We start from the raw sequence: 6000 nt of genomic DNA, 5'->3' as shown, positions 1-6000 counted from the left end.
GGTCGGTGGCTCAGGGCGAGTGGTTCTTTGACACTTAGTTTCTTTTTTGAGAGTTCAGAAGTTAGGACCGAGTTGGTCGATTGGGCTGGGCAATCGGGTCACTATGTCAGACACGAAATCAGCTAGCTCAAGTGAACTTGTGGTAGACGTTGATGATGAGTATGATCGTGCCCCCACCATAGTGATGATGCCCGAAGAGGGTGTTCCGATTGGGGTACCGACTGGAGTTAGTGTAGCTGCCCCAAGGACGAGTACTCCCGGCCCGAGTGGTTCGGGCAGGCATGGGAGAAGTGGGGAAGACTCCGAAGGAGTTGGTAGTTCGTTTTCTTCCAATAGCAGCTCTGAGGGAGAGTCGAGTCAATAGGGCAGCAGGATCTTGACTAGGGATTATCCGCCCATGCTTAAGGAAAGCGATGTGTGGCGCATCCGAACTTTGTACCATATTCCGAGTTCGGTTAATATTCGAATGCCACGGTCATACGAACGGGTTGACTGGGAGGCCCCAGGCTGGGTTAGTGTTTATGAGAAGTGGTTCCATGATGAATTGAGGCTTCCTGTTCCTTGCCTAGTCTGGGAGGTGTTGAACCACTTCATGATTGCTCATTCTCAGCTCATGCCGAACGGTTGGAGGTTACTTATGGCTCTTGAGGACCTCTGTACTCGGAACCAGGTGATGTTCGGGCTGTATGAGTTGTTATTCTTGTACTTTCTGAAAGAGAATGATAAAGAGAAGGGTCGCTATCTAATTAATCTGAGGCATGATTGGTCTCACCTGGGATCGACCTGCGGTCCAGTGACAAGAACTGGAAGGACCGATACCTTTTTGTGAGGGGTCAGGCTGTCTTCGGAGAGAGAGGACAGGGAGACATCTTGAGCAGCTGACGTAACGACCCAGAGGGTTCTACCTATTTCGAAGGATCATGGGGATTGACGGGTAGTGTTGGCAGAGTCTAACCTCAAGACCAGCCATCTTTGGGCCGGAGTAGAGGTGATTCAGCGAGGTATTCCCTTTCCTTCGTTGAAGCAGACCTAGGACGTGCTTCTGGCTCGGTACTGCAATCATATCATTTTTGGTGAGTCAAGGCTGAACCCACTAACCGTTGGAGAGTTTGCGCTTGCAGAGACTCTAATGAAGAAGTTGAGCGTCCCTAGCGCGAGCGAGTCCATTGCCCGGTGTCGGGAGAAGAGAAGGAGGGAGTCCTTAGCTAGGGAGGATAAGAGAATGGAAGATGTGTTGGCGACGCCGCCAAGTCAGCAACCCGTAACCGAAGTTGGAGCATCCTAGACCGCGATCATGGACGAGGAGGCTGAGACGATTACTTTCAAGATTCTGGCTACCGCGTTGACCTATTTTGACGTGACTTCCATGAGCAAGCTGGCCGACTCATTCTTATTCCCGACGGATATGGCACGCCTGAACCAGATGGGCGCAGTTGCTGCTGCTGCTGACTAGGGAGTGTCCCGCACCTTACAGGTATGACAGTAGTTTTGTTCTATTTAGCTCATTGATTTCGTACTGATGATAATACCTTGTTGTGCAGGCACTTACGAGCAGCCTTCATCTGAGGAAGTTTGTGGTGGCGTAGGAAAAGAGGATACAAGATGTGTCCAAGGCGAACACTAGCTTGCGCCAGAAAGAGGCAGCAGCCTGGAAGGCCGAGCAAGAGTTTCAGCAGCATCTGAGGGATAGCGAGCGTGAGTTGGAGAAGTTGAGGCGTGAGTTGGCCGAGAAGACTGCAGAAATTGAGTCTCTTAGGGAGCAGTATATTTCCATCGTTGATGACGCTATCATCAAGGCCCGGGGTGAACTCATGCTTGAGTTCAAGGAAGGGAAGACATCTCACTGGGATCCAGACGGAGACATCCAACTCATGTGAGAGATGCTGGAAAGGGGAGACAGACATCCAGGGGGGTAGGACGAGGAGTAGATGCCTGATTTTGCTAGTTAGCTGGGGCCGTCAGATGTTAGGGATGCGAGCGACTGGGCTGCTAGGACGGGTGCTGGCGATGCAGACGTGATGACCGAGTCGGAGATGGAGGAGGTTACTCATACTGAGGATAGTTAGCTTAGTTTTTCCTTTATGTATTTTGGGGCCTGCGATGCCTTTTTTCTTGGCTTGTGTGTCGTTTTTTGTATTCTGAACTGAGCCGTTTTAGGCTGTATGTATTATACTCGATTGTTCTAACTTCTGATGCTTTCTTCATGGATGAGTGAGTTGTTCATAGTTTCTTTACTTGTAGATGCACCAAGTTGTGTTTGTTACTTTAGTGTGGCCTAGTGGCTAAGGCATGTAAGCCTTATGTTGGGCTAGGTTGGTGCTTTGTTTATTGCAGGTGTAAAAATCATTCACTCGGTCTGGCCGACCGAGTACGAAGTCTTGGATTGACAAAAGTCAATCTGGAGGTGTGAGTTCTTGGGTCGGACAGGGTCGACTCGAAGGTGTGAATCGTAGATCGGGTTGAGCTAATTTGATGGTGTAATTTCGTGGATCGGGTGGGGCCGATCGAAGGTGATTTCGTGAACCAAGCGGGGTCGATTTGAAGGTATTTTCATGAATCGAGTAGGGTCGATTCGAAGGTGTTTTCGTGAATCGAGCGGGGTCGATTCGAAGGTGTTATTGGCAAATCAGGCAGGGCTGATCTGAAGGTGTTATTGTGAATCGATCAGGGCTGATTCGAAGGTCCGAAATCATGGATCGGGCAGGGCCGATCTGAATGTGTAATCGTGAATCGAGCAGGATCGATTCGAATGTGCAATTTCGTGGATCGGGCATAGCCGATCTGAAGGTGTAATCGTGAATCGAGCAGGGTCGATTCGAAGGTGCAATTTCATAGATCGGGCATGACCAAACTGAAGGTGTTACAAATAATTGATCGACCGGAGTCGATTTGTAGACAAAAAATTTCTGAATAATACTTCATTAATATTTGGCCATGAGGCAGACTGTCTAAGAGGAGGTGGATAGGCCTACTCATCCCTTTAAAATAAAAAAGAAAAACAGGAAAAAGATAAGTTCACCTAGAAATAGTAGCGTTTGAGGTGAACGACATTCTAACTGTTACTGATGTCTTTGCCCTCGGTGGTTTGGAGTTTGTAAGCACCTTTCCCTGCTTCTTTAGTTACCTTGTAGGGGCCTTCCCAAGTGGGACCAAGTTTGCCAGAGTTGATCTCCTTGGTGTTTTGGAAGACCTTGCGGAGGACCCAGTCGCCTATCTTGAAAGTGCGGATCCTCACGTTGCGGTTGTAGCGATGGGCGGCCTATTGCTGGTAGATTGCGTTGCGGATGCTCGCCCGTTCGCGCAGCTCGTCGGCAGTGTCCAGGTTCTGGCTGTTTGATTCTTCATCCGTCCATTGAAGCCTGGTGGACGGGACTGATACTTAGACTGGGATGACCGCTTTCAAACCGTATGTGAGGGAGAAGGGGGTCTCACCCGTTGATGAGCGGGCCGTGGTTCGGTATGACCAAAGGACTCTGGGTAGTTCATCGGCCCATGCACCCTTAGCTTTCTGTAATCGCTTTTTTAATGTCTAAATGATGGTCTTGTTTGACGACTCGGCCTGGCTGTTAGACTGGGGGTTGCGGGGGGTTGAGAAGCTCAGTTTTATTCCCCACATGTCACAGAAATCCCTGAAGCCTGAACTGATGAACTGGGATCCATTGTCGGTGACGATCTCCTTCAGTTTCTCGAACCTGCAGATAACATTCTTCCAGATGAAGGCTTTTACCTCTCGGTCTCTGACTTGTGCGAAGGCTTCGGCTTCAATCCACTTGGTAAAGTAGTCTGTCACAGTTAACATGAAGACTCGCTGTCCGGGTGCAGTCAGTAGTTTTCCCACGATGTCCATTCCCCACTTCATAAAGGGCCAGGGTGTGAGGATGGAATGGAGTCGCTCTAGTGGGAGGTGTGAGACATGAGCAAACCTCTGACAATTGTTGCATTTCTTCACATAAGCGGTCGAATCGGTGTGTATGGTCGGCCAGTAATATCTAGTAGTGATCACCCGGTGTGCAAGGCTGCGTCCCCCAGCATGGTTTCCACATTCGCCTTCATGTAGCTCGGCAAGGACACGTTGGGCCTCTTCTGGGCTTGTGCACTTGAGATAGGGGCCCGAGACTGATTTTCTAAGGAGTTGGCCTTCATGTATGGTGAATCTGGCGACTCTTGCTTTTAGTCGTCATGACTCGTTCTTGTCGGCTGGGAGTTTGTCGTGTTCCAAGTATCTCACTATGGGAGTCATCTAGCAATCAGCTTGTTCAACACCCATGGCTTCCTCGGGCGACTTGTTTGGTTGTTTTTCCTTCCAGTTGGCGAGCCACTGCATGAATAATAGAGGGATGGACAACTGGTAAGAACATTTAAGGGCTGAGCTGAGGTTGGCAAGGGCATCAACGTGGGAGTTCTTCACTCTGGGGATTTGGACGATGGAGAACTCATCGAATTGGGCCTGCAACTCCTTGACCATGCTCAAGTAGGATGTCATCTTTGAGTCGCGTGCTTGATATGTGCCTTGCAGTTGATTGACCACGAGCTGGGAATCAGACTTCACCTCTAGTCTCTTTGCTCCAATTTCTTTGGCTAAGGAAAGTCCAACTATGAGGGCCTTATATTCGGCTTCGTTGTTCGTGCACTTGAACCCACACTGTATTGCCCGCTGGATCATGTCCCCTTCTGGCGCAATCAGTACTAATCTGAGTCCGCTTCCATTTACGTTACTCGAGCCGTCCACTAAGAGAGTCCACTTGGAGGGTGGTCCGCTATTCATGCATAACAACTCACTCTCTGCTTGGGTGGTGGTATTCGGGGTGAAATCAGCAATGAAGTCAGCTAACACCTGAGACTTGATGGCGGTGCGAGCCTGGTATGATATCTTGAACTCACTGAGTTCTACTGTCCACTGTAGGAGTCGGCCTGATAGCTCTGGTTTGTGCAGTATCTTCTTGAGCGGGAAAAAGGTGAGTACAACTATTAAGTGACACTGAAAGTATGGCCTGAGCTTCCTGGATGCATGGATGAGGGTGAGGGCTAATTTTTCCAACTGACTATACCATTTTTCCGCGTCAAATAGTGACTTGCTTATATAGTAGACCGACAACTACTTCGTTTCTTCTTCTCGAACAAGTACTGCTAAGATAGCTGTCTCTGAGACCGCTATATAAGAGTAGAGCTTCTCCCTGTCCACAGGTTTGGAGAGGAGCGGAGGGGAGGTCAGGTACCTTTTCACCTGTTGCAAGGCTTCTTCGCAGGAGGCAGTTCACTCAAACTTCTTGGTCTTCTTGAGAGCATGGAAGAAGAGATGACACTTGTCAGCTGATCTGGAGATGAAGCGGCTCAAGGCGGCCACCCGTCCTACCAGGCGTTGGACGTTTTTGATACAAGTCGGAGACGGTATGCTAAGGATTGATCTGATTTGGTCGGGGTTGGCTTCTATCCCTCATTGAGTCACCATGTAGCCTAAGAACTTACCTGGCGAGACCCCGAATGAGCACTTGGCAGGATTTAGCTTCATGTTGTACTTCCTGAGGACGGCGAATGCTTAGCTGAGGTGCTGTTCGGCTATCAATGACTTGACGAGCATGTCGTCGATGTATACCTCCATGGTGTCTCCGAGGTACTCGATGAACATCTTGTTGACCAGCCGCTGGTAGGTAGCCCCGACGTTCTTGAGGCCGAATGGCATCACCTTATAGCAATAGGTCCCCCTTTCCGTGATGAAGGTTGTCTTCTCCTGGTCGTCCGGGTGCATCAAGATTTGGTTGTATCCTGAGAAGGCGTCCATGAAACTAAGGAGCTCATGACCTGCGGTCGCATCAACCATCATGTCGATATGTGGGAGCAGAAAGGAGTCCTTAGGATAAGCTTTGTTTGAGTTTGTGAAATCGATGCACACTTTCCACTTTTCGTTCCTTTTCTTTACAACCACGACATTCGCCAGCCATTCGAGGTAGTGGACCTCTTTGATCATACCATTACTCAGTAGCTTCTCGACCTCTTCATTGA

Source organism: Pistacia vera, unplaced genomic scaffold (assembly GCF_008641045.1).
Source record: "Pistacia vera cultivar Batoury unplaced genomic scaffold, PisVer_v2 Contig829, whole genome shotgun sequence".
NCBI classification, from domain to species: domain Eukaryota; kingdom Viridiplantae; phylum Streptophyta; class Magnoliopsida; order Sapindales; family Anacardiaceae; genus Pistacia; species Pistacia vera.
Note: the sequence above shows the minus strand (reverse complement) of the source record.